The sequence below is a fragment of the Carica papaya genome, chromosome 8 (genome assembly GCF_054855325.1).
Source record: "Carica papaya isolate Zhongbai chromosome 8, ASM5485532v1, whole genome shotgun sequence".
Taxonomy (NCBI): Eukaryota; Viridiplantae; Streptophyta; class Magnoliopsida; order Brassicales; family Caricaceae; genus Carica; species Carica papaya.
This window is the reverse complement of record NC_142316.1, coordinates 17850032-17875045: the sequence shown is the minus strand read 5'-3', so window position 1 is coordinate 17875045 and position 25014 is coordinate 17850032. Positions and strand designations below refer to the sequence as shown.

Genomic DNA, 25014 nt, shown 5'->3' with positions numbered 1-25014 from the left:
CGATTAAAATGCCCCTGATTCTTGACTCACATTTGCGTATAAACCAGCGGACCCTAGTTCCAGTCGCACATAACGTCGAACGACCCATCTGAAAAAAAATTGTTGCTATACGAGGACTTCCCAAGAGGTCACCCATCCGAGTACTACTCTCGCCCAAGCACGCTTAACTGCAGAGTAATGATGGGATCCAGTGCATTAGTGCTGGTATGATGCCACTTGTTTAATTTTGCGCTTCAAATACATACACTCCTTCCCTTTTCTTCCTCCTCCCGTAATTTGTTTCCTTGTGCGTACGCACTGCACCTCTCGTACTCGTTCTAATATCAAGTAAAATGCTACAGCGCCGTGACTCACATTTGCGAATAAACCTGAGGACCATAATTCAAGTCGCGCATAACATCGAAAGAATCATCTGCAAAAAAATGGGTGCAACACGAGGACTTCACAAGAAAATGGGTGAAATATAAGGACTTCGCAGGAGGTAACCCATGCTAGTACTACTCTCGCCCAAGCACCCTTACCTACGGAGTTCTGATAGAATCCGTTGCATTAGTGCTGGTATGATCGCACCTGTTTCATTTCGTGCTGAAAATACATACACTCCTTCTCCTTCTCCTTCCCCCCCCTCCCATCAATTGTTTCCTTGTGCGTTCACACTGCACCTCTCCTTCTTGTTCTAATATCGATTAAAATGCCCCTGATTCTTGACTCACATTTGCGTATAAACCAGCGGAACCTTATTCCAGCCACGTGTAACGTCGAACGACCCGTCTGAAAAAAAATTGGTGCGAAACGAGGACTTCCCAGGAGGTCACCAATCCGAGTACTACTCTCGCCCAAGCACACTTAACTGCGGAGTTCTGATGGGATCCGGCGCATTAGTGCTGGTATGATCGCACCCCTTTAATTCCGCGCTGCAAATACATAAACTCCTTCTCCTTTCTTTCCCCACCCGTCATTTGTTTCCTTGTGCGTGCGCACTGCACCTCCCGTGCTCGTTCTAATATCAATAAAATGCTAAGGTGCCGTGACTAATATTTGTGAATGAACCCGAGGACCATAATTCAAGTCGCACTTATCGTCGAAAGAATCATCTGCAAAAAAATGGGTGCAACAGGTGGACTTCCTAAGAAAATGGGTGAAATATAAGGACTTCGCAGGAGGTCACCCATCCTAGTGCTACTCTCGCCCAAGCACCCTTAACTTGCGGAGTTCTGATAGAATACGTTGCATTGGTGCTGGTATGATTGCTCATGTTTCATTCTGCGCTGCAAATAGATACACTTTTTCTCCCTCCATCCCCCCTCCCATCATTTGTTTCCTTGTGCGTGCACTCTGCATCTTTCCTTCTCGTTCTAATATCAATTAAAATGCCCCTGCTTCTTGACTCACATTTGCGTATAAACCAGTAGACCCTAGTTCTAGTCGTGCGTAACGTCGAACGACCCGTCTGAAAAAAAAATTAATGCGACACGAAGACTTTCCAGGAGGTCACCCATCCGAGTACTACTCTCGCCCAAGCACCCTTAACTGCGGAGTTCTGATAGAATCCGTTGCATTAGTGCTGGTATGATCCCTCATGTTTCATTTTGCACTGCAAATACATACACTCTTTCTCCTCCCATCCCCCCTCCCGTCATTTGTTTCCTTGTGCGTGCACTCTACATCTCTCTTTCTCGTTCTAATATCAAGTAATATGCCCCGGCACCGTGACTCACCTTTGCAAATGAACCAACGGTTTATAATTCCATTCGCGCGTAACGTCGAACAACCAATCCGAAAAAAAATAGGTGCAACACGAGGGCTTCCCAAGTGGTCACCCATCCGAGTACTACTCTCGCCCAAGCACACCTAACTGCGGAGTTCTGATGGGATCCGAGGCTTTAGTGCTGGTATGATCGCACCTGTTTAATTTCGCGCTGTAAATACATACACTCCTTCTCCTTTCTTCCCCCTCTCGTCATTTGTTTCCTTGAGCGTTCACACTTCACCTCTCATTCTCGTTCTAATGTCGATTAAAATGCCCCTGCTTCTTGACTCACATTTGCGTATAAACCAGCGGACCCTAGTTCCAGACGCGCGTAACATCGAAGGATTAATCTGAAAAAAAATTGGTGCGACACGAGGACTTCCCAGGAGGTCAACCATCCGAGTACTAATCTCGCCAAAGCACACTTAACTGCGGAGTTCTAATGGGATCCGGGGCTTTAGTGCTGGTATGATCTCACCTGTTTAGTTTCGCGCTGCAACTACGTACACTCCTTCTGTTTTCTTTCCCCTCCCGTCATTTGTTTCCTTGTGCGTGCACGCTGTACCTCCTGTTCTCGTTCTAATATCAAGTAAAATGCTACAGCGTCGTGACTCACATTTGCGAATAAACCTGAGGACCATAATTCAAGTCGTGCGTAACGTCGAAAGAATCATCTGAAAAAAAATGGGTGCAACACGAGGACTTCACAAGAAAATGGGTGAAACATAAGGACTTCGCAGGAGGTAACCCATGCTATTACTACTCTCGCACAAGCACCCTTACCTACGGAGTTCTGATAGAATCCGTTGCATTAGTGCTGGTATGATCGCACCTGTTTCATTCTGCGCTGCAAATACAAACACTTTTTCTCCTTCCCTCCCCCTCCCATCAATTGTTTCTTTGTGCGTGAACTCTGCATCTCTCATTCTCGTTCTAATATCGATTAAAATGCTCCTGCTTCTTGACTCACATTTGCGTATAAACCAGTGGACCCTAATTCCAGTCGCGCGTAATGGCGAACGACCCGTCTGAAAAAAAAATTAGTGCAACACGAGGACTTCAAAGGAGGTCACCCATCCGAGTACTACTCTCGCCCAAGCACCCTTAACTACGGATTTCTAATGGGATCCGGTGCATTAGTGCTGGTATGATCGCACCTGTTTAATGTTGGGCTGCAAATACATAAATTCCTTGCCCATTCTTCCCCCTCCCGTCATTTGTTTCCTTGTGCGTGCGCACTGCACATCTCGTTCTCGTTCAAATATCAAGTAAAATGCCACGGCGCCGCGACTCACATTTGCGAATAAATCTGCGGAACATAATTACATTCGCGCGTAACGTCAAACGGCACATCTGAAAAAAAGAAAATGGGTGCAACACGAGAACTTCCCACGAGGTAACCCATCATTGTACTACTTTCCCCAAAGCACACTTAACTGCGGAGTTCTGATGGAATCCGGTGCATTTGTGCTGGTATGATCGCACCTGTTTAATTTTGCGCTGTAAATACATAAACTCATTCCGCTTTCTTCCCCCTCCCGTCATTTGTTTCCTTGTGCGTGCGCACTGCACCTCCCGTTCTCGTTCTAATATCAAGTAAAATGCTACAGCACCGTGACTAACATTTGCGAATAAACCTGAGGACCATAATACAAGTCGCGCGTAACATCGAAAGAATCGTCTACAAAAAAATGGGTGTAACACGAGAACTTCACAAAAAAATGGGTGAAATATAAGGACTTCGCAGGAGGTAACCCATGCTAGTACTACTCTCGCCCAAGCACCCTTACCTACGGAGTTCTGATAGAATCCGTTGCATTAGTGCTGGTATGATCGCACCTGTTTCATTTCGCGCTGCAAATACATACACTCCTTCTCCTTTCTTCCCCCTCCCATCATTTGTTTCCTCGTGCGTGCGCACTGCACCTCTCGTTCTCGTTCAAATATTAGGTAAAATGCCACGGCGCCGTGACTCACATTTGCGAATAAATCTGCGGACCATAATTAAAGTCGCGCGTAACGTCGAACGGCACATCTGAAAAAAAAAATGGGCGCAACACGAGAACTTCCCAGGAGGTAACCCATCATTGTACTACTTTCGCCAAAGCACACATAACTGCGGAGTTCTGATGGGATCCGGTGCATTTGTGCTGGTGTGACCGCACATGTTTAATTTCGTGCTGAAAATACATCCACTCCTTCTTCCCTCCGCCCCTCCCATCATTTGTTTCCTTGTGCGTTCACATTGCACCTCTCCTTCTCGTTCTAATATCGATTAAAATGCCCCTGATTCTTGACTCACATTTGCGTATAAACCAGCGGACCATAGTTCCAGTCGCGCGTAACGTCGAACGACCCATCTGAAAAAAAATTGTTGCGATACGAGGACTTTCCAAGAGGTCACCCATCCGAGTACTACTCTCGCCCAAGCACACTTAACTGCAGAGTTCTGATGGGATCCAGAGTATTATTGCTGGTATGATGCCACTTGTTTAATTTTGCGCTTCAAATACATAAACTCCTTCTCTTTTCTTCCTCCTCCCGTCATTTGTTTCCTTGTGCGTGCGCACTGCACCTCCCGTACTCGTTCTAATATCATGTAAAATGCCACGGTGCCGTGACTCACATTTGCGAATAAACTTGCGGACCATAAATCAAGTCGCGCGTAACGTCGAAAGAATCATCTGCAAAAAGATGGGTGCAACACGAGGATCTCCCAAGAAAATGGATGAAATATAAGGACTTCGCAGGAGGTCACCCATCCGAGTACTTTTCTCGCCCAAGCACCCTTAACTGCGGAGTTCTGATAGAATCCGTTGCATTAGTGCTGGTATGATCCCTCATGTTTCATTCTACACTGCAAATATATACACTCTTTCTCCTCCCATCCCCCCTCCCGTCATTTGTTTCCTTGTGCGTGCACTCTGCATCTCTCTCTCTCGTTCAAATATCAAGTAATATGCTCCGGCACCGTGACTCACCTTTGCAAATGAACCAGCGGTTTATAATTCCATTCGCGCGTAACGTCGAACAACCCATCCGAAAAAAAATAGGTGCAACACGAGAACTTCACAAGAAAATGGGTGAAATATAAGGACTTCGCAGGAGGTCACCCATCAGAGTACTACTCTCGCCAAAGCACACTTAACTGCGGAGTTCTGATGGTATCCGGTGCATTAGTGGTTGTATGATCGCACCCGTTTAATTTCGCGCTGCAAATACATAAACTCCTTCTCCTTTCTTCCCCCTCCCGTCATTTGTTTCCTTGTGCGTGCGCACTGCACCTCCCGTGCTCGTTCTAATATCAAAGTAAAATGCTACGGTACCGTGACTCACATTTGCGAATAAACCTGAGGACCATAATTCAAGTCATGCGTATCGTCGAAAGAATCATCTGCAAAAAAATGGGTGCAACACGAGGACTTCCTAAGAAAATGGGTGAAATATAACGACTTCGCAGGAGGTCACCCATCCTAGTGCTACTCTCGCCCAAGCACCCATAACTTGCGGAGTTCTGATAGAATCCGTTGCATTGGTGCTTGTATGATTGCTCATGTTTCTTTCTGCGCTGCAAATACATAAACTTTTTCTCCCTCCACCCCCCCTCCCGTCATTTGTTTCCTTGTGCGTGCACTCTGCATCTCTCATTCTCATTCTAATATCGATTAAAATGCCCCTGCTTTTTGACTCACATTTACGTATAAACCAGTGAACCCTAGTTCCAGTCACGCGTAACGTCGAACGACCCGTCTGAAAAAAAAAATTAGTGGGACAAGAGGACTTCCCAGGAGGTCACCCATCCGAGTACTACTCTCGCCCAAGCACACTTAACAGCGAAGTTATGATGGGATCCGGTGCATTAGTGCTGGTATGATCGAACCTGTTTAATTTCGCGCTGCAAATACATAAACTCCTTCTCCTTTCTTCCCCCTCCCGTCTTTTCTTTCCTTGTGTGTGCGCACTGCACCTCTCGTTCTCGTTCAAGTATCAAGTAAAATACCACGGCGCCGTGACTCACATTTGCGAATAAATCTGCGCACCATAATTAAAGTCGCGCGTAACGTCGAACGGCACATCTGCAAAAAGAAAATGGGTGCAACACGAGAACTTCCCAGGAGGTAACCCATCATTGTACTACTTTCGCCAAAGCACACTTAACTGCAGAGTTCTGATGGGATCCGGTGCATTTGTGCTGGTATGATCGCACCCATTTAATTCCGCGCTGCAAATACATAAACTCCTTCTCCTTTCTTCTCCCTCCCGTCATTTGTTTCCTTGTGCGTGCGCACTGCACCTCCCGTGCTCGTTCTAATATCAAGTAAAATGTTACGGTGCCGTGACTCATATTTGCGAATAAACCTGAGGACCATAATTCAAGTCAGGCGTATCGTCGAAAGAATCATCTGCAAAAAAATGGGTGCAACACGTGGACTTCCTAAGAAAATGGGTGAAATATAAGGACTTCGCAGGAGGTCACCCATCCTAGTGCTACTCTCGCCCAAGCACCCTTAACTTGCGGAGTTCTGATAGAATCCGTTGCATTGGTGCTGGTATGATTGCTCATGTTTCATTCTGCGCTGCAAATACATACACTTTTTCTCCCTCCACCCCCCCTCCCGTCATTTGTTTCCTTGTGCGTGAACTCTGCATCTCTCATTCTCATTCTAATATCGATTAAAATGCCCCTGCTTCTTGACTCACATTTGCGTATAAACCAGTGGACCCTAGTTCCAGTCGCGCGTAACGTCGAACGACCCGTTTGAAAAGAAAAATTAGTGCGACACGAGGACTTCGCAGGAGGTCTCCAATCTGAGTACTACTCTCGCCCAAGGACACTTAACTGCGCATTTCTGATGGGATCCGGTGCATTAGTGCTGGTATGATCGCATCTGTTTAATTTCGCGCTACAAATGCATAAACTCCTTATCATTTCTTCCCCTTCCCGTCATTTGTTTCCTTGTGCGTGCGCGCTGCACCTCTCTTTCTTGTTCAAATATCAAGTAAAATGCCACGGCGCCATGACTCACATTTGCGAATAAATCTGCGGACCATAATTAAAGTCGCGCGTAACGTCGAACGGCACATCTGAAAAAAAAAAAATGGGTGCAACACGAGAACTTCCCATGAGGTAACCCATCATTGTACTACTTTCGCCAAAGCACACTTAACTGCGGAGTTCTGATGGGATCCGGTGCGTTTGTGCTGGTGTGACCGCACCTTATAATTTCGTGCTGAAAATACATACACTCCTTCTTCCCTCCCCCCTCCCATCATTTGTTTCCTTGTGCGTTCACACTGCACCTCTCCTTCTCGTTCTAATATCGATTAAAATGCCCCTGCTTCTTGACTCACATTTGCGTATAAACCAGCGGAACATAGTTCCAGTCGCGTGTAACGTCGAACGACCCATCTGCAAAAAAATTGTTGCGATACGAGAACTTCCCAAGAGGTCACCCATCCGAGTACTACTCTCGCCCAAGCACGTTTAACTGTAGAGTTCTGATGGGATCTAGTGCATTAGTGCTGGTATGATGCCACTTGTTTAATTTTGCGCTTCAAATACATACACTCCCTCTCTTTTATTCGAGCTCCCGTCATTTGTTTCCTTGTGCGTGCGTACTACACCTCCCGTACTCGTTCTAATATCAAGTAAAATGCCACGGCGCCGTGACTCACATTTGCGAATAAACCTGCGGACCATAAATCAAGTCGCGCGTAACGTCAAAAGAATCATCTGCAAAAAGATGGGTGCAACACGAGGACCTCCCAAGAAAATGGGTGAAATATAAGGACTTCGCAGGTGGTCACCCATCCGAGTACTTTTCTCGGCCAAGCACCCTTAACTGCGGAGTTCTGATAGAATCCGTTGCATTAGTGCTGGTATGATCCCTCATGTTTCATTCTGCACTGCAAATACATACACTCTTTCTTCTTCTATCCCCCCTCCTGTCATTTGTTTCCTTGTGCGTGCACTCTGCATCTCTCTTTCTCGTTCTAATACCAAGTAATATGCCCCGGCACCGTGACTAACCTTTGCAAATGAACCAACGGTTTATAATTCTATTCGCGCGTAACATCGAACAACCCACCCGAAAAAAAAATAGGTGCAACACGAGGGCTTCCTAAGTGGTCACCCATCCGAGTACTACTCTCGCCCAAGAACACTTAACTGCGGAGTTCTGATGGGATCCGGAGCTTTAGTGCTGGTATGATCGCACCTGTTTAATTTCGCGCTGCAAATACATACACTCCTTCTCTTTTCTTCCCCCTCCCGTCATTTGTTTCCTTGTGCGTTCACACTTCACCTCTCATTCTCGTTCTAATATCGATTAAAATGCCCCTACTTCTTGACTCACATTTGCGTATAAACCAGCGGACCCGAGTTCCAGACGCGCGTAACGTTGAACGACCCGTCTGAAAAAAAAAAATTGGTGCGACACGAGGACTTCACAAGAAAATTGGTGAAATAAAAGGACTTCGCAGGAGATAACCCATGCTAGTACTACTCTCGCTCAAGTACCCTTACCTACGGAGTTCTGATAGAATCCGTTGCATTAGTGCTGGTATGATCGCACCTATTTTATTTCATGCTGAAAATACATACACTCCTTTTCCTTCCCTCCCCCTCCCATCAATTGTTTCCTTGTGCGTTCACACTGCACATCTCCTTCTCGTTCTAATATCGATTAAAATGCCCCTGATTTTTTACTCACATTTGAGTATAAACCAGCGGACCCTAGTTCCAGTCGCGCGTAACGTCGAACGACCCGTCTGAAAAAAAAATTGGTGCGAAAAGAGGACTTCCCAGGAGGTCACCCATCCGAGTACTACTCTCGCCCAAGAACACTAAACGGCGGAGTTCTGATGGGATCCGGTGCATTAGTGCTGGTATAATCACACCCGTTTAATTCCGCGCTACAAATACATAAACTCCTTCTCCTTTCTTCCCCCTCCCGTCATTTGTTTCCTTGTGCGTGCGCACTGCACCTCCCGTTCTCGTTCACATATCAAGTAAAATGCCAAAGCGCCGTGACTCACATTTGCGAATAAACCTGAGGACCATAATTCAATTCGCGCGTAACGTCGAAAGAATCATCTGCAAAAAAATGAGTGCAACACGAGGACTTCACAAGAAAATGGGCGAAATATAAGGACTTCGCAGGAGGTAACCCATGCTAGTACTACTCTCGCCCAAGCACCCTTACCTACGGAGTTCTGATAGAATCCGTTGCATTAGTGCTGGTATGATCGCACCTGTTTCATTTCGTGCTGAAAATACATACACTCCTTCTCCTTCCCTCCCCCTCCCATCGATTGTTTCCTTGTGCGTTCACACTGCACCTCTCCTTCTCGTTCTAATATCGATTAAAATGCCCCTGCTTCTTGACTCACATTTGCGTATAAACCAACGGACCCTAGTTCCAGTCGCGCGTAATGTCGAACGACCTATCTGAAAAAAAATTGTTGCGATACGAGGACTTCCCAGGAGGTCACCCATCCGAGTACTACTCTCGCCCAAGCACAGTTAACTGCGGAGTTTTGATGGGATCCGGTGCATTAGTGCTGGTATGATAGCACCCGTTTAATTTCGCGCTGTAAATACATAAATTCCTTCTCCTTTCTTCCCCCTCCCGTCATTTGTTTCCTTGTGCGTGCGCACTGCACATCCCGTGCTCGTTCTAATATCAAGTAAAATACTACGGTGCCGTGACTCACATTTGCGAATAAACCTGAGGACCATAATTCAAGTCGCGCGTATCGTCGAAAGAATCATCTGCAAAAAAATGGGTGCAACACGAGAACTTCCTAAGAAAATGGGTGAAATATAACGACTTCGGGGGAGGTCATCCATCCTAGTGCTACTCTCGCCCAAACACCCTTAACTTGCGGAGTTCTGATAGAACCCGTTGCAATGGTGCTGGTATGATTGCTCATGTTTCATTCTGCGCTGCAAATACATACACTTTTTCTCCCTCCATCCCCCCTCCCTTCATTTGTTTCCCTGTGCATACACTCTGCATCTCTCATTCTCGTTCTAATATCAAGTAATATGCCCCGGCACCGTCACTCACCTTTGCAAATGAACCAGCGGTTTATAATTCCATTCGAGCGTAACGTCGAACAACCCATCCGAAAAAAAATATGTGCAACACGAGGGCTTCCCAAGTGGTCACCCATCCGAGTACTACTCTTGGCCAGGCACACTAAACTGCGGAGTTCTGATGGGATCCGGAGCTTTAGTGCTGGTATGATCGCACCTCCCGTCATTTGTTTCCTTGTGCGTGCGCACTGCACCTCCCGTTCTCGTTCTAATATCAAGTAAAATGCTACAGCGCCGTGACTCACATTTGCGAATAAACCTGAGGACCATAATTCAAGTCGCGCGTAACGTCGAAAGAATCATCTGCAAAAAAATGGGTGCAACACGAGGACTTCACAAGAAAATGGGTTAACTATAAGGACTTCGCAGGAGGTAACCCATGCTAGTACTACTCTCGCCCAAGCACCCTTACCTACGGAGTTCTGATAGAATCCGAAGCATTTGTGCTGGTATGATCGCACCTGTTTCATTTCGTGCTGAAAATACATACACTCCTCCTTCCCTCCCCCTCCCATCAATTGTTTCCTTGTGCGTTCACACTGCACCTCTCCTTCTCGTTCTAATATCGATTAAAATGCCCCTGCTTCTTGAGTCACAATTGCGTATAAACCAGCGGACCCCAGTTCCAGTCACGCGTAACGTCGAACGACCCGTCTGAAAAAAAATTAGTGCGACACGAGAACTTCCCAGGAGGTCACCCATCCGAGTACTACTCTCGCCCAAGCGCACTTAACTGCGGAGTTCTGATGGGATCCGGTGCATTAGTGCTGGTATGATCGCACCTCTTTAATTTTGCGCTGCAAATACATAAACTCATTCCCCTTTCTTCCCCCTCCCGTCATTTGTTTCCTTGTGCGTGCACACTGCACCTCCTGTGCTCGTTCTTATATCAAGTAAAATGCTACTGTGTCGTGACTCACATTTGCGAATAAACCTGAGGACCATAATTCAAGTCGCGCGTATCGTCGAAAGAATCATCTGCAAAAAAAGGGGTGCAACACGAGGACTTCCTAAGAAAATGGGTGAAATATAAGGACTTCGCAGGAGGTCACCCATCATAGTGCTACTCTCGCCCAAACACCCTTAACTTGCGGAGTTCTGATAGAATCCGTTGCATTGGTGCTGCTATGATTGCTCATGTTTCATTCTGCGCTGCAAATACATACACTTTTTCTCCCTCCATCCCCCCTCCCGTCATTTGTTTCCTTGTGCGTGCACTCTGTATCTCTCCTTCTTGTTCTAATATCGATTAAAATGCCCCTGCTTATTTACTCACATTTGCGTTTAAACCAGTGGATCCTAGTTCCAGTCGCGCATAACGTCGAACGACCTGTCTGAAAAAAAAAATTAGTGCGACGCGAGGACATTCCCAGGAGGTCACTCATCCGAGTACTAATCTCGCCCAAGCACACTTCACTGCGGAGTTCTGATGGGATCCGGTGCATTAGTGCTGGTATGATCAAACCTATTTAATTTTGCGATGTAAATACATAAACTCATTCCCCTTTCTTCCCCCTCCCGTCATTTGTTTCCTTAAGCGTGCGCACTGCATCTCCCGTTCTCATTCTAATATCAAGTAAAATGCTACAGCGCCGTGACTCACATTTGCGAATAAACCTGAGGACCATAATTCAAGTCGCGCGTATCGTCGAAAGAATCATCTGCAAAAAAATGGGTGCAACACGAGGACTTCCTAAGAAAATGGGTGAAACATAAGGACTTCGCAGGAGGTCACCCATCCTAGTGCTACTCTCGCCCAAGCATCCTTAATTTGCGGAGTTCTGATAGAATCCGTTGCATTGGCGCTGGTATGATTGCTCATGTTTCATTCTGCGCTTTAAATACATACACTTTTTCTCCCTCCATCCCCCCTCCCGTTATTTGTTTCCTTGTGCGTGCACTCTGCATCTCTCGTTCTAATATCGATTAAAATGCCCCTGCTTCTTGATTCACATTTGCGTATAAATCAGTAGACCCTAGTTCCAGTCGCGCGTAACGTCGAACAACCCGTCAGAAAAAAAAAATTAGTGCAAGACGAGGACTTCCCAGGAGGTCACCCATCCGAGTACTACTCCCGTCCAAGCACACTTAACTGCGGAGTTCTGATGGGATCCGATGCATTAGTGATGGTATGATCGCACCTTATTTTTCACGCCACAAATATATAAACTCCTTTTCCTTTCTTCCCCCTCCCGTCATTTGTCTCCTTGTGCGTGCGCACTGCACCTCTCGTTCTCGTTCAAATATAAAGTAAAATGCCACGGCGCCGTGACTCACATTTGCGAATAAATATGCGGACCATAATTAAAGTCGCGCGTAACGTCGAACGGCACATCTAAAGAAAAAAAAAAGGTGCAACACGAGAACTTCACCAGAAAATGGGTGAAATATAAGGACTTCGCAGGAGGTAACCCATGCTAGTACTACTCTCGCCCAAGCACCCTTACCTACGGAGTTCTGATAGAATCCGTTGCATTAGTGCTGGTATGATCGCACCTGTTTCATTTCGTGCTGAAAATACATACAATCCTTCTCCTTCCCTCCCCCGCCCATCAATTGTTTCCTTGTGCGTTCACACTGCACCTCTCCTTCTCGTTCTAATATCGATTAAAATGCCCCTGCTTCTTGACTCACATTTGCGTATAAACCAGCGGACCCTAGTTCCAGTCGGACGTAACGGCGAACGACCCGCTTGAAAAAAAATTGGTGCTGCACGAGGACTTCCCAAGAGGTCACCCATCCGAGTACTACTCTCGCCCAAGCATACTTAACTACGAAGTTCTGATGGGATCCGGTGCATTAGTGCTGGTATGATCGCACCTGTTTAATTTTGCGCTGCAAATACATAAACTCCTTCTCCTTTTTTCCCCCTCCCGTCATTTGTTTCCTTTTGCGTGCGCACTGTACCTCTCGTTCTCGTTCAAATATCAAGTAAAATGCTACGGCACCGTGACTCACATTTGCAAATAAATCTCCAGACCATAATTAAAGTCGTGCGTAACGTCGAACGGCACATCTGAAAAAAAGAAAATGGGTGCAACACGAGAACTTCCCACGAGGTAACCCATCATTGTACTACTTTCGCCAAAGCACACTTAACTACGGAGTTCTGATGGGATTCGGCGCATTTGTGCTGGTATGATCGCACCTGTTTAATTTCGCGCTGCAAATACATACACTCATTCCCCTTTCTTCCCCCTCCCGTCATTTGTTTCCTTTTGCGTGCGCACTGCACCTCCCGTTCTGGTTCTAATATCAAGTAAAATGCCACGGCGCCGTGACTCACATTTGCGTATAAACTAGTGGACCCTAGTTCCAGCCGCGTGTAACGTCGAACGACCCGTCTGAAAAAAAATTTAGTGCGACACGAAGACTTCCCAAGAGGTCACACATCCGAGTACTACCTCGCGCAAGCACACTTAACTGCGGAGTTCTGACGGGATCCGGTGCATTAGTGCTGGTATGATCGCACCCGTTTAATTCCACGCTGCAAATACATAAACTTCTTCTCCTTTCTTCCCCCTCCCGTCATTTGTTTCCTTGTGCGTGCGCACTGCACCTCCCGTGCTCGTTCTAATATCAAGTAAAATGCTACGGTGCCATGACTCACATTTGCGAATAAACTTGAGGACCATAATTCAAGTCGCGCATAACATCAAAAGAATCATCTGCAAAAATATGGGTGCAACATGAGGACCTCCCAAGAAAATGGGTGAAATATAAGGACTTCGCAGGAGGTCACCCATCCGAGTACTTTTCTCCCCCAAGCACCCTTAACTGCGGAGTTCTGATAGGATCCGTTGCATTAGTGCTGGTATGATCCCTCATGTTTCATTCTGCACTGCAAATACATACACTCTTTCTCCTTCCATCCCCCCTCCCGTCATTTGTTTCCTTGTGCGTGCACTCTGCATCTCTCTTTCTCGTTCTAATATCAAGTAATATGCCCCGGCACCGTGACTCACCTTTGCAATGGAACCAGCGGTTTATAATTCCATTCGCGCGTAACGTCGAACAACCCATCCGAAAAAAAATTGGTGCAACACGAGGGCTTCCCAAGTGGTCACCCATCCGAGTACTACGCTCGCCCAAGCACACTTAACTGCGGAGTTCTGATGGGATCCGGAGCTTTAGTGCTGGTATGATAGCTCCTGTTGAATTTCGTGCTGCAAATAATAAAACCCCTTCTCCTTTCTTCCCCCTCCCGTCATTTGTTTCCTTGTGCGTTAACACTTCACCTCTCATTCTCGTTCTAATATCGATTAAAATGCCCTTGCTTCTTGACTCACATTTGCGTATAAACCAGCGGACCCTAGTTCCAGACGCGCGTAACGTCGAAAGACCCGTCTGAAAAAAAATTGGTGCGACACAAGGACTTCCCAGGAGGTCACCCATCCGAGTACTAATCTCGCCCAAGCACACTTCACTGCGGAGTTCTGATGGGATCCGGTGCATGAGTGCTGGTATGATCGCACCTGTTTAATTTCGCGCTGCAAATACATAAACTCATTCCCCTTTCTTCCCCCTCCCGTCATTTGTTTCCTTGTGCATGTGCACTACACCTCCCGTTCTCGTTATAATATCAAGTAAAATGCTACAGCGTCGTGAATCACATTTGTGAATAAACTTGAGGACCATAATTCAAGTCGCGCTAACGTCGAAAGAATCATCTGCAAAAAAATGGGTGCAACACGAGGACTTCACAAGAAAATAGGTGAAATATAAGGACTTCGCAGGAGGTAACCCATGCTAGTACTACTCTCACCCAAGCATCCTTACCTACGGAGTTCTGATAGAGTCCGTTGCATTAGTGCTGGTATGATCGGACCTGTTTAATTCTGCGCTGCAAATACATACACTCCTTCTCCTTTCTTCCCCCTCCCGTCATTTGTTTCCTTGTGCGTGCACACTGCACCTCTCGTTCTCGTTCAAATATCAAGTAAAATGCCACGGTGCCGTGACTCACAATTGCGAATAAATCTGCGGACCATAATTAAAGTCGCGCGTAACGTCGAACGGCACATCTGAAAAAAAGAAAATGGGTGCAACACGAGAACTTCCCAGGAGGTAATCCATCATTGTACTACTTTCGCCATAGCACACTTAACTGCGGAGCTCTGATGGGATCCGGTGCATTTGTGCTGGTGTGACCGCACCTGTTTAATTTCGTGCTGAAAATACATACACTCTATCTTCCCTCCCCCCCTCCCATCATTTGTTTCCTTGTGCGTTCACACTGCACCTCTCATTCTCGTTCTAATATCGATTAAAATGCCCCTGATTCTTGATTCACATTTGCGTATAAACCAGCGGACCATAGTTCCAGTCTCGCGTAACGTCGAACGACCCGTTTGAAAAAAAATTTGTGCAACACGAGGACTTCCCAGGTGGTCACCCATCCGAGTACTACTCTCGCCCAAGCACACTTCACTGCAGAGTTCTGATGGGATCCAGTGCATTAGTGCTGGTATGATCGCACCCGTTTAATTTCGCACTGCAAATACATAAACTCCTTCTCCTTTATTCCCCCTCCCGTCATTTGTTTCCTTGTGCGTGCGCACTGCACCTCCCGTGCTCGTTCTAATATCAAGTAAAATGCCACGGCGCCGTGACTCACATTTGCGAATAAACCTGCGGACCATAAATCAACTCACTCGTATCGTCGAAAGAATCATCTGCAAAAAAATAGGTACAACACGAGGACTTCCTAAGAAAATGGGTGAAATATAAGGACTTCGCAGGAAGTCACCCATCCTAGTGCTACTCTCGCCCAAGCACCTTTAACTTGCGGAGTTCTGGTAGAATCCGTTGCATTAGTGCTGGTATGATCCCTCATGTTTCATTCTGTACTACAAATACATACACTCTTTCTCCTCCCATCCCCCCTCCCGTCATTTGTTTCATTGTGCGTGCACTCTGCATCTTTCTTTCTCATTCTAATATCAAGTAATATGCCCCGGCACCGTGACTCACCTTTGCAAATGAACCAGTGGTTTATAAATCCATTCGCGCGTAACGTCGAACAACCCATCCGAAAAAAAATAGGTGCACCACGAGGGCTTCCCAAGTGGTCACCCATCCGAGTACTACTCTCGCCCAAGCACACTTAACTGCGGAGTTCTAATGGGATCCGGAGCTTTAGAGCTGGTATGATCGCACCTATTTAATTTCGCACTGCAAATACATACACTCCTTCTCCTTTCTTCCCCCTCCCGTCATTTGTTTCCTTGTGCGTTCACACTTCACCTCTCATTCTCGTTCTAATATCGATTAAAATGCCCTTGCTTATTGACTCACATTTGCGTATAAACCAGCGGACCCTAGTTCCAGAAGCGCGTAACGTCGAACGACCCGCCTGAAAAAAATTGGTGCGACACGAGGACTTCCCAAGAGGTCACCCATCCGAGTACTAATCTCGCCCACGCACACTTCACTGCGGAGTTCTGATGGGTTCCGGTGCATCAGTGCTGGTGTGATCGCACCTGTTTAATTACGCGCTGCAAATACATAAACTCATTCCCCTTTCTTCCCCCTCCCGTCATTTGTTTCCTTGTGCGTGCGCACTGAACCTCCCGTTCTCGTTCTACTATCAAGTAAAATGCCACGGCGCCGTGACTCACATTTGCGAATAAACCTGAGAACCATAATTCTAGTCGCGCGTAACGTCGAAAGAATCATCTGCAAAAAAATGGGTGCAACACGAGGACTTCACAAGAAAATGGGTGAAATATAAGGACTTCGCAGGAGGTAACCCATGCTAGTACTACTCTTGCCCAAGAACCCTTACCTACGGAGTTCTGATAAAATCCGTTGCATTAGTGCTGGTATGATCCCTCACGTTTCATTCTGCACTGCAAATACATACACTCTTTCTCCTTCCATCCCCCCTCCCGTCATTTGTTTCCTTGTGCGTGCACTCTGCATCTCTCTTTCTCGTTCTAATATCAAGTAATATGCCCCGGCACCGTTACTCACCTTTACAAATGAACCAGCGGTTTATAATTCCATTCGCGCGTAACGTCGAACAACCCATCCGACAAAAAATTAATGCAACACGAGGGCTTCCCAAGTGGTCACCCATCCGAGTACTACTCTCGCCCAAGCACACTTAACTGCGGAGTTCTGATGGGATCCAGAGCTTTAGTGGAGGCATGATCGCACCTGTTTAATTTCACGCTGCAAATACATACACTCCTTCTCTTTTCTTCCCCCTCCCGTCAATTGTTTCCTTGTGCGTTCACACTGCACCTCTCCTTCTCGTTCTAATATCGATTAAAATGCCCCTGTTTCTTGACTCACATTTGCGTATAAACCAGCGGACCCCAGTTCCAGTCGCGCGTAACGTCGAACGACCCGTCTGAAAAAAAATTGGTGCAATACGAGGACTTCCCAGGAGGTCACCCATCTGAGTACTAATCTCGCCCAAGCACACATAACTGCAAAGTTCTGATGGGATCCGGTGCATTAGTGCTGGTATGATCGCACCTGTTTAATTTCGCGCAGCAAATACATAAACTCATTCCCCTTTCTTCCCCCTCCTGTCATTTGTTTCCTTGTGCGTGCGCACTGCACCTCTCGTTCTCGTTCTAATATCAAGTAAAATGCCACGGCGCCGTGACTCACATTTGCGAATAAACCTGAGGACCATAATTCAAGTTGCGCGTAACGTCGAAAGAATCATTTGCAAAAAAATGTGTGCAACACGAGGACTTCACAAGAAAATGGGTGAAATATAAGGACTTCGCAGGAGGTAACCCGTGCTAGTACTACTCTCGCCCAAGCACCCTTACCTACGGAGTTCTGATAGAATCCGTTGCATTAGTGCTGGTATGATCGCACCTGTTTCATTTCGTGCTGAAAATACATACACTCCTTCTCCTTCCCTCCCCCTCCCATCAATTGTTTCCTTGTGCGTTCACACTGCACCTCTCATTCTCGTTCTAATATCGATTAAAATGTCCCTTATTCTTGACTCACATTTGCGTATAAACCAACGGACAACATTTGCGTATAAACCAGCGGACCCTAGTTCCAGTCGCGCGTAACGTCGAACGACCTGTCTGAAAAAAAATTGGTGCGACATGAGGACTTCCCAGGAGGTCACCCATCCGAGTACTACTCTCTCCCAAGCACAATTAACTGCGGAGTTCTGATAGGATCCGGTGCATTAGTGCTGGTATGATCGCACCCGTTAAATTTTGCGCTGCAAATACATAAACTCCTTCTCCTTTCTTCCCCCTCCCGTCATTTGTTTCCTTGTGCGTGCGCACTGCAGCTCTCGTTCCCGTTCAAATATCAAGTAAAATGCCACGGCGCCGTGACTCACATTTGCGAATAAATCTGCGGACCATAATTAAAGTCTTGCGTAACGTCGAACGGCACATCTGAAAAAAAGAAAATGGGTGCAACACGAGAACTTCCCAGGAGGTAACCCATCATTGTACTACTTTCGCCAAAGCAAACTTAACTGCAGAGTTCTGATGGGATCCGGTGCATTTGTTCTGGTGTGACCGCACCTGTTTAATTTCGTGCTGAAAATACGTACACTCCTTCTTCCCTCTCCCCCTCCCATCATTTGTTTCCTTGTGCGTTCACACTTCAGCTCTCCTTCTCGTTCTAATATCGATTAAAATACCCCTTATTCTTGACTCACATTTGCGTATAAACCAGCGGACCATAGTTCAAGTCGCGCGTAACGTCGAACGACCCGTCTGAAAAAAAATTGGTACAACACAAGGACTTCCCAGGAGGTCACCCATCCGAGTACTACTCTCGCCCAAGCACACTTGACTGCGGAGTTCTGATGGGATCCAGTGCATTAGTGCTGGTATGATCGCACCCGTTTAATTTCGCGCTTCAAATACATAAACTCCTTCTCCTTTCTTCCCCCTCCCGTCATTTGTTTCCTTGTGCGTGCTCACTGCACCTCCCGTGCTCATTCTAATATCAAGTAAAATACAACGGTGCCGTGACTCACATTTGCGAATAGACCTGAGGACTATAATTCAAGTCGCGCGTAACGTCGAAAGAATCATCTAAAAAAAATGGGTGCAACGCGAGAACTTCACAAGAAAATGGGTGAAATATAAAGACTTCGCAGGAGGTAACCCATGCTAGTACTACTCTCGCCCAAGCACCCTTACCTACGGAGTTCTGATAGAATACGTTGCATTAGTGCTGGTATGATCGCACCTGTTCCATTTTGTGCTGAAAATACATACACTCATTCTCCTTCCCTCCCCCTCCCATCAATTGTTTCCTTATGCGTTCACACTGCACCTCTCATTCTCGTTCTAATATCGATTAAAATGCCCCTGCTTCTTAACTAACATTTGCGTATAAACCAGCGGACCCCAGTTCCAGTCGCGCGTAACGTCGAACGACCCGTCTGAAAAAAAATTGGTGCGACACGAGGACTTCCCAAGAGGTCACCCATCCGAGTACTACTCTCACCCAAGCACACTTAACTGCGGAGTTCTGATGGGATCCGGTGCATTAGTGCTAGTATGATCGCACCCGTTTAATTTCGCGCTGCAAATACATAAACTCCTTCTCCTTTCTTCCCCCTCCCATCATTTGTTTCCTTGTGCGTGCGCACTGCACCTCTCGTTCTCGTTCAAATATCAAGTAAAATGTCACGGCGCCATGACTCACATTTGCAAATAAATCTGCGGACCATAATTAAAGTCGCGCTTAACGTCGAACGGCACATCTGAAAAAAAGAAAATGGGTGCAACACAAGAACCTCCCAGGAGGTACCCCATCATTGTACTACTTTCGCCAAAGCACACTTAACTGCGGAGTTCTGATGGGATCCGGTGCATTTGTGCTGGTGTGACCGCACCTGTTTAATTTCGTGTTGAAAATACATACACTCCTTCTTCCCTCCCCCCTCCCATCATTTGTTTCCTTGTGCGTTCACACTGCACCTCTCATTCTCGTTCTAATATCGATTAAAATGCCCCTGATTCTTGACTCACATTTGCGTATATGCCAGCGGACCATAGTTCCAGTTGCGCGTAACGTCGAACGACCCATCTGAAAAAAATTGTTGCGATACGAGGACTTCCCAAGAAGTCACCCATCCGAGTACTATTCTCTCCCAAGCAAACTTAACTGCAGAGTTCTGATGGGATCCAGTGCATTAGTGCTGGTATGATGCCACTTGTTTAATTTTGCGCTTCAAATACATACACTCCTTCTCTTTTCTTCCTCATCCCATCATTTGTTTCCTTGTGCATGCGCACTGCACCTCGTGTATCGTTCTAATATCAAGTAAAATGCCACGGTGCCGTGACTCAATTTGCGAATAAATCTGCGGACCATAAATCAAGTCGCGCATAACGTCGAAAGAATCATCTGCAAAAAGACGGGTGCAACACAAGGACCTCCCAAGAAAATGGATGAAATATAAGGACTTCGTAGGAGGTCACCCATCTGAGTACTTTTTTCGCCCAAGCACCCTTGACTGCGGAATTCTGATAGAATCCATTGCATTAGTGCTGGTATGATCCCTCATGTTTCATTCTGCACTGCAAATACATACACTCTTTCTCCTTCCATCCCCCCTCCCGTCATTTGTTTCCTTGTGCGTGCACTCTGCATCTCTCTTTCTCGTTCTAATATCAAGTAAAATACCCCGGCACCGTGACTCATCTTTGCAAATGAACCAACGGTTTATAATTCCATTCACGCGTAACGTCGAACAACCCATCCGAAAAAAAAATAGGTGCAACACGAGGGCTTCTCAGGTGGTGACCCATCCGAGTACTACTCTCGCCCAAGCACACTTAACTGCGGAGTTCTGATGGGATCCGGACCTTTAGTGCTGGTATGATCGCACCTGTTTAATTTGGTGCTGCAAATACATACACTCATTCTCATTTCTTCTCCCTCCCGTCATTTGTTTCCATGTGCGTTCACACTTCACCTCTCATTCTCGTTCTAATATCGATTAAAATGCCCCTGCTTCTTGACTCACATTTGCGTATAAACCAGCAGACCATAGTTCCAAACGCGCGTAACGTCGAACGACCCGTTTGAAAAATAATTGGTGCGACACGAGGACTTCCCAGGAGGTCACCCATCCGAGTGCTAATCTCGCCCAAGCAGACTTCACTGCGGAGTTCTGATGGGATCCGGTGCATTAGTGCTGGTATGATCGCACCTGTTTAATTTTGCGCTGCAAATACATAAACTCATTCTCCTTTCTTCCCCCTCCCGTCATTTGTTTCCTTGTGCGTGCGCACTACACCTCCCATTCTCGTTCTAATATCAAGTAAAATGCTACAGCGCCGTGACTCACATTTGCGAATAAACCTGAGGACCATAATTCAAGTCGCGCGTAACATCGAAAGAATCATCTGCAAAAAAACGAGTGCAACACAAGGACTTCACAAGAAAATGGGTGAAATATAAGGACTTCGCAGGAGGTAACCCATGCTAGTACTACTCTCGCCCAAGCACCCTTACCTACGGAGTTCTAATAGAATCCGTTGCATTAGTGCTAATATGATCGCACCTGTTTAATTTCGCGCTGCAAATACATACACTCCTTCTCCTTTCTTCCCCCTACCGTCATTTGTTTCCTTGTGCGTGCGCACTGTACCTCTCGTTCTCGTTCTAATATCAAGTAAAATGCCAAGGCGCCGTGACTCACATTTGCGAATAAACCTGAGGACCATAATTCAAGTTGCGCGTAACGTCGAAAGAATCATTTGCAAAAAAATGTGTGCAACACGAGGACTTCACAAGAAAATGGGTGAAATATAAGGACTTCGCGGGAGGTAACCCATGCTAGTACTACTCTCGCCCAAGCACGCTTACCTACGGAGTTCTGATAGAATCCGTTGCGTTAGTGCTGGTATGATCGCACCTGTTTCATTTCGTGCTGAAAATACATACACTCCTTCTCCTTCCCTCCCCCTCCCATCAATTGTTTCCATGTGCGTTCACACTGCACCTCTCTTTCTCGTTCTAATATCGATTAAAATGTCCCTGATTCTTGACTCACATTTGCGTATAAACCAGCGGACAACATTTGCGTATAAACCAGCGGACCCTAGTTCCAGTCGCGAGTAACGTCGAACGACCTGTCTGAAAAAAAATTGGTGCGACATGAGGACTTCCCAAGAGGTCACCCATCCGAGTACTACTCTCGCCCAAGCACACTTAACTGCGGAGTTCTGATGGGATTCGGTGCATTAGTGCTGGTATGATCGCACCCGTTAAATTTTGCGCTGCAAATACATAAACTCCTTCTCCTTTCTTCCCCCTCCCGTCATTTGTTTCCTTGTGCGTGCGCACTGCACCTCTCGTTCTCAGTCAAATATCAAGTAAAATGCCACGGCGCCGTGACTCACATTTGTGAATAAATCTGCGGACCATAATTAAAGTCGCGCGTAACGTCGAACGGCACATCTGAAAAAAAGAAAATGGGTGCAACACGGGAACATCCCAGGATCCGGTGCATTTGTGCTTGTATGATCGCACCTGTTACATTTCGCGCTGCAAATACATACACTCATTCCCCTTTCTTCCCCCTCCCGTCATTTGTTTCCTTGTGCGTGCGCACTGCACCTCTCGTGCTCGTTCTAATATCAAGTAAAATGCTACGGTGCCGTGACTCACATTTGCGAATAAACCTGAGGACCCTAATTCAAGTCGCGCGTATCGTCGAAAGAATCATCTGCAAAAAAATAGGTGCAACACGAGGACTTCCTAAGAAAATGGGTGAAATATAAGGACTTCACCGGAGGTCACCCATCCTAGTGCTACTCTCGCCCAAGCACCTTTAACTTGCGGAGTTCTGATAGAATCCGTTGCATTGGTGCTAGTATGATTGCTCATGTTTCATTCTGCGCTGCAAATACATACACTCCTTCTTCCCTTCCCCCTCCCATCATTTGTTTCCTTGTGCGTTCACACTGCACCTCTCCTTCTCGTTCTAATATCGATTAAAATGCCCCTGATTCTTGACTCACATTTGCGTATAAACCAGCAAACCATAGTTCCAGTCGCGCGTAATGTCGAACGACCCATCTGAAAAAAAATTGTTGCGATACGAGGACTTCCCAAGAGGTCACCCATCTGACTACTACTCTCGCCCAAGCACACTTAACTTCAAAATTCTGATGGGATCCACTGCATTAGTGCTAGTGTGATGCCACTTGTTTAATTTTGCGCTTCAAATACATACACTTCTTCTCTTTTCTTCCTCCTCCCGTTATTTGTTTCCTTGTTCGTGCGCACTGCACCTCCTGTTCTCGTTCAAATATCAAGTAAAATGCCACAGTGCCGTGACTGACATTTCCGAATAAATCTGCGGATCATAATTAAAGTCGCGCGTAACGTCGAACGGCACATCTGAAAAAAAGAAAATGGGTGCAACACGAGAACTTTCCAGGAGGTAACCCATCATTGTACTACTTTCGCTAAAGCACACTTAACTGTGGAGTTCTGATGGGATCCGGTGCATTTGCGCTGGTGTGACCGCACCTGTTTAATTTCGTGCTGAAAATACATACACTCCTTCTTCCCTCCCCCCTCCCATCATTTGTTTCCTTGTGCGTTCACACTGCACCTCTCCTTCTCGTTCTAATATCGATTAAAATGCCCCTTTTTCTTGACTCACATTTGCGTATAAACCAGCGGACCATAGTTCCAGTCGCGCGTAACATCGAACGACCCATCTTAAAAAAAATTGGTGCGATACGAGGACTTCCCAAGAGGTCACCCATCCGAGTACAACTCTCGCCCAAGCACACTTAACTGCGAAGTTCTGATGGGATCCGGTGCATTAGTGGTGGTATGATCGCACTCGTTTAATTCCGCACTGCAAATACATAAACTCCTTCTCCTTTCTTCCCCCTTCCGTAAGATGTTTCCTTGTGCGTGCGCTCTGCATTTCTCTTTCTTGTTCTAATATCAAGTAATATGCCCCGGCACCGTGACTCTCCTTTGCAAATGAACCAGCGGTTTATAATTCCATTCGCGCGTAACGTCGAACAACCCATCCGAAAAAAATAGGTACAACACAAGGGCTTCCCAAGTGGTCACCCATCCGAGTACTACTCTCGCCCAAGCACACTTAACTGCGGAGTTCTGATGGGATCCGGTGCATTTGTGCTGGTATGATCGCACCCGTTAAATTTTGCGCTGCAAATACATAAACTCCTTCTCCTTTCTTCCCCCTCCCGTCATTTGTTTCCTTGTGCGTGCGCACTGCACCTCTCGTTCTCAGTCAAATATCAAGTAAAATGCCACGGCGCCGTGACTCACATTTGTAAATAAATCTGCGGACCATAATTAAAGTCGCGCGTAACGTCGAACGGCACATCTGAAAAAAAGAAAATGGGTGCAACACGGGAACATCCCAGGATCCGGTGCATTTGTGCTTGTATGATCGCACCTGTTACATTTCGCGCTGCAAATACATACACTCATTCCCCTTTCTTCCCCCTCCCGTCATTTGTTTCCTTGTGCGTGCGCACTGCACCTCCCGTGCTCGTTCTAATATCAAGTAAAATGCTACGGTGCCGTGACTCACATTTGCGAATAAACCTGAGGACCCTAATTCAAGTCGCGCGTATCGTCGAAAGAATCATCTGCAAAAAAATGGGTGCAACACGAGGACTTCCTAAGAAAATGGGTGAAATATAAGGACTTCACCGGAGGTCACCCATCCTAGTGCTACTCTCGCCCAAGCACCCTTAACTTGCGGAGTTCTGATAGAATCCGTTGCATTGGTGCTGGTATGATTGCTCATATTTCATTCTGCGCTGCAAATACATACACTCCTTCTTCCCTTCGCCCTCCCATCATTTGTTTCCTTGTGCGTTCACACTGCACCTCTCCTTCTCGTTCTAATATCGATTAAAATGCCCCTGATTCTTGACTCACATTTGCGTATAAACCAGCAAACCATAGTTCCAGTCGCGCGTAATGTCGAACGACCCATCTGAAAAAAAATTGTTGCGATACGAGGACTTCCCAAGAGGTCACCCATCTGACTACTACTCTCGCCCAAGCACATTTAACTGCAAAATTCTGATGGGATCCACTGCATTAGTGCTGGTATGATGCCACTTGTTTAATTTTGCGCTTCAAATACATACACTTCTTCTCTTTTCTTCCTCCTCCCGTTATTTGTTTCCTTGTGCGT

The 25014-nt window shown here is 46.4% G+C and overlaps 6 non-coding genes and 38 pseudogenes across 6 annotated transcripts; all 44 read right to left on the bottom strand.

Annotated features, from left to right (window-relative positions):
* Positions 1-99: 99 nt before the first annotated feature.
* On the bottom strand, positions 100-217 carry LOC148246414 (5S ribosomal RNA; annotated as a pseudogene).
* A 565-nt stretch (positions 218-782) lies between these two features.
* LOC148246413 (5S ribosomal RNA) lies at positions 783-901 on the bottom strand (annotated as a pseudogene).
* Positions 902-1462: 561 nt separating this feature from the next.
* LOC148246412 (5S ribosomal RNA) lies at positions 1463-1580 on the bottom strand (annotated as a pseudogene).
* Positions 1581-1787: 207 nt separating this feature from the next.
* Positions 1788-1906, bottom strand: LOC148246411 (5S ribosomal RNA; annotated as a pseudogene).
* A 205-nt stretch (positions 1907-2111) lies between these two features.
* On the bottom strand, positions 2112-2230 carry LOC148246410 (5S ribosomal RNA; annotated as a pseudogene).
* A 560-nt stretch (positions 2231-2790) lies between these two features.
* LOC148246409 (5S ribosomal RNA) lies at positions 2791-2909 on the bottom strand (annotated as a pseudogene).
* A 209-nt stretch (positions 2910-3118) lies between these two features.
* Positions 3119-3237, bottom strand: LOC148246408 (5S ribosomal RNA; annotated as a pseudogene).
* A 561-nt stretch (positions 3238-3798) lies between these two features.
* LOC148246407 (5S ribosomal RNA) lies at positions 3799-3917 on the bottom strand (annotated as a pseudogene).
* A 204-nt stretch (positions 3918-4121) lies between these two features.
* LOC148246406 (5S ribosomal RNA) lies at positions 4122-4239 on the bottom strand (annotated as a pseudogene).
* Positions 4240-4830: 591 nt separating this feature from the next.
* Positions 4831-4949, bottom strand: LOC148246405 (5S ribosomal RNA; annotated as a pseudogene).
* Positions 4950-5840: 891 nt separating this feature from the next.
* On the bottom strand, positions 5841-5959 carry LOC148246404 (5S ribosomal RNA; annotated as a pseudogene).
* Positions 5960-6522: 563 nt separating this feature from the next.
* Positions 6523-6641, bottom strand: LOC148246403 (5S ribosomal RNA; annotated as a pseudogene).
* A 209-nt stretch (positions 6642-6850) lies between these two features.
* Positions 6851-6969, bottom strand: LOC148246402 (5S ribosomal RNA; annotated as a pseudogene).
* A 202-nt stretch (positions 6970-7171) lies between these two features.
* LOC148246401 (5S ribosomal RNA) lies at positions 7172-7289 on the bottom strand (annotated as a pseudogene).
* Positions 7290-7851: 562 nt separating this feature from the next.
* Positions 7852-7970, bottom strand: LOC148246400 (5S ribosomal RNA). Its single transcript, XR_015815495.1, has one exon. It is a non-coding gene; the product is annotated as a 5S ribosomal RNA (ribosomal RNA).
* Positions 7971-8533: 563 nt separating this feature from the next.
* LOC148246399 (5S ribosomal RNA) lies at positions 8534-8652 on the bottom strand (annotated as a pseudogene).
* Positions 8653-9211: 559 nt separating this feature from the next.
* On the bottom strand, positions 9212-9330 carry LOC148246398 (5S ribosomal RNA; annotated as a pseudogene).
* Positions 9331-9891: 561 nt separating this feature from the next.
* On the bottom strand, positions 9892-10010 carry LOC148246397 (5S ribosomal RNA; annotated as a pseudogene).
* Positions 10011-10516: 506 nt separating this feature from the next.
* On the bottom strand, positions 10517-10635 carry LOC148246396 (5S ribosomal RNA). Its single transcript, XR_015815994.1, has one exon. It is a non-coding gene; the product is annotated as a 5S ribosomal RNA (ribosomal RNA).
* Positions 10636-11198: 563 nt separating this feature from the next.
* Positions 11199-11318, bottom strand: LOC148246395 (5S ribosomal RNA; annotated as a pseudogene).
* Positions 11319-11875: 557 nt separating this feature from the next.
* On the bottom strand, positions 11876-11994 carry LOC148246394 (5S ribosomal RNA; annotated as a pseudogene).
* Positions 11995-12554: 560 nt separating this feature from the next.
* LOC148246393 (5S ribosomal RNA) lies at positions 12555-12673 on the bottom strand (annotated as a pseudogene).
* A 209-nt stretch (positions 12674-12882) lies between these two features.
* Positions 12883-13001, bottom strand: LOC148246392 (5S ribosomal RNA; annotated as a pseudogene).
* A 206-nt stretch (positions 13002-13207) lies between these two features.
* LOC148246391 (5S ribosomal RNA) lies at positions 13208-13325 on the bottom strand (annotated as a pseudogene).
* A 235-nt stretch (positions 13326-13560) lies between these two features.
* On the bottom strand, positions 13561-13679 carry LOC148246390 (5S ribosomal RNA; annotated as a pseudogene).
* Positions 13680-13885: 206 nt separating this feature from the next.
* On the bottom strand, positions 13886-14004 carry LOC148246389 (5S ribosomal RNA; annotated as a pseudogene).
* Positions 14005-14209: 205 nt separating this feature from the next.
* Positions 14210-14328, bottom strand: LOC148246388 (5S ribosomal RNA). Its single transcript, XR_015815143.1, has one exon. It is a non-coding gene; the product is annotated as a 5S ribosomal RNA (ribosomal RNA).
* Positions 14329-14890: 562 nt separating this feature from the next.
* On the bottom strand, positions 14891-15009 carry LOC148246387 (5S ribosomal RNA; annotated as a pseudogene).
* A 204-nt stretch (positions 15010-15213) lies between these two features.
* LOC148246386 (5S ribosomal RNA) lies at positions 15214-15332 on the bottom strand (annotated as a pseudogene).
* Positions 15333-15893: 561 nt separating this feature from the next.
* Positions 15894-16012, bottom strand: LOC148246385 (5S ribosomal RNA; annotated as a pseudogene).
* A 204-nt stretch (positions 16013-16216) lies between these two features.
* LOC148246384 (5S ribosomal RNA) lies at positions 16217-16335 on the bottom strand (annotated as a pseudogene).
* Positions 16336-16895: 560 nt separating this feature from the next.
* LOC148246383 (5S ribosomal RNA) lies at positions 16896-17014 on the bottom strand (annotated as a pseudogene).
* A 205-nt stretch (positions 17015-17219) lies between these two features.
* On the bottom strand, positions 17220-17338 carry LOC148246382 (5S ribosomal RNA; annotated as a pseudogene).
* Positions 17339-17922: 584 nt separating this feature from the next.
* LOC148246381 (5S ribosomal RNA) lies at positions 17923-18041 on the bottom strand (annotated as a pseudogene).
* Positions 18042-18250: 209 nt separating this feature from the next.
* LOC148246380 (5S ribosomal RNA) lies at positions 18251-18369 on the bottom strand (annotated as a pseudogene).
* A 204-nt stretch (positions 18370-18573) lies between these two features.
* Positions 18574-18692, bottom strand: LOC148246379 (5S ribosomal RNA; annotated as a pseudogene).
* Positions 18693-19250: 558 nt separating this feature from the next.
* LOC148246378 (5S ribosomal RNA) lies at positions 19251-19369 on the bottom strand. Its single transcript, XR_015815223.1, has one exon. It is a non-coding gene; the product is annotated as a 5S ribosomal RNA (ribosomal RNA).
* Positions 19370-19578: 209 nt separating this feature from the next.
* Positions 19579-19697, bottom strand: LOC148246377 (5S ribosomal RNA; annotated as a pseudogene).
* Positions 19698-20577: 880 nt separating this feature from the next.
* Positions 20578-20696, bottom strand: LOC148246376 (5S ribosomal RNA). The gene has a single exon (XR_015815478.1). It is a non-coding gene; the product is annotated as a 5S ribosomal RNA (ribosomal RNA).
* A 205-nt stretch (positions 20697-20901) lies between these two features.
* On the bottom strand, positions 20902-21020 carry LOC148246375 (5S ribosomal RNA; annotated as a pseudogene).
* A 938-nt stretch (positions 21021-21958) lies between these two features.
* LOC148246374 (5S ribosomal RNA) lies at positions 21959-22077 on the bottom strand (annotated as a pseudogene).
* Positions 22078-23231: 1154 nt separating this feature from the next.
* On the bottom strand, positions 23232-23350 carry LOC148246373 (5S ribosomal RNA; annotated as a pseudogene).
* Positions 23351-23553: 203 nt separating this feature from the next.
* LOC148246372 (5S ribosomal RNA) lies at positions 23554-23672 on the bottom strand (annotated as a pseudogene).
* Positions 23673-23876: 204 nt separating this feature from the next.
* LOC148246371 (5S ribosomal RNA) lies at positions 23877-23995 on the bottom strand. The gene has a single exon (XR_015815882.1). It is a non-coding gene; the product is annotated as a 5S ribosomal RNA (ribosomal RNA).
* Positions 23996-25014: the final 1019 nt, after the last annotated feature.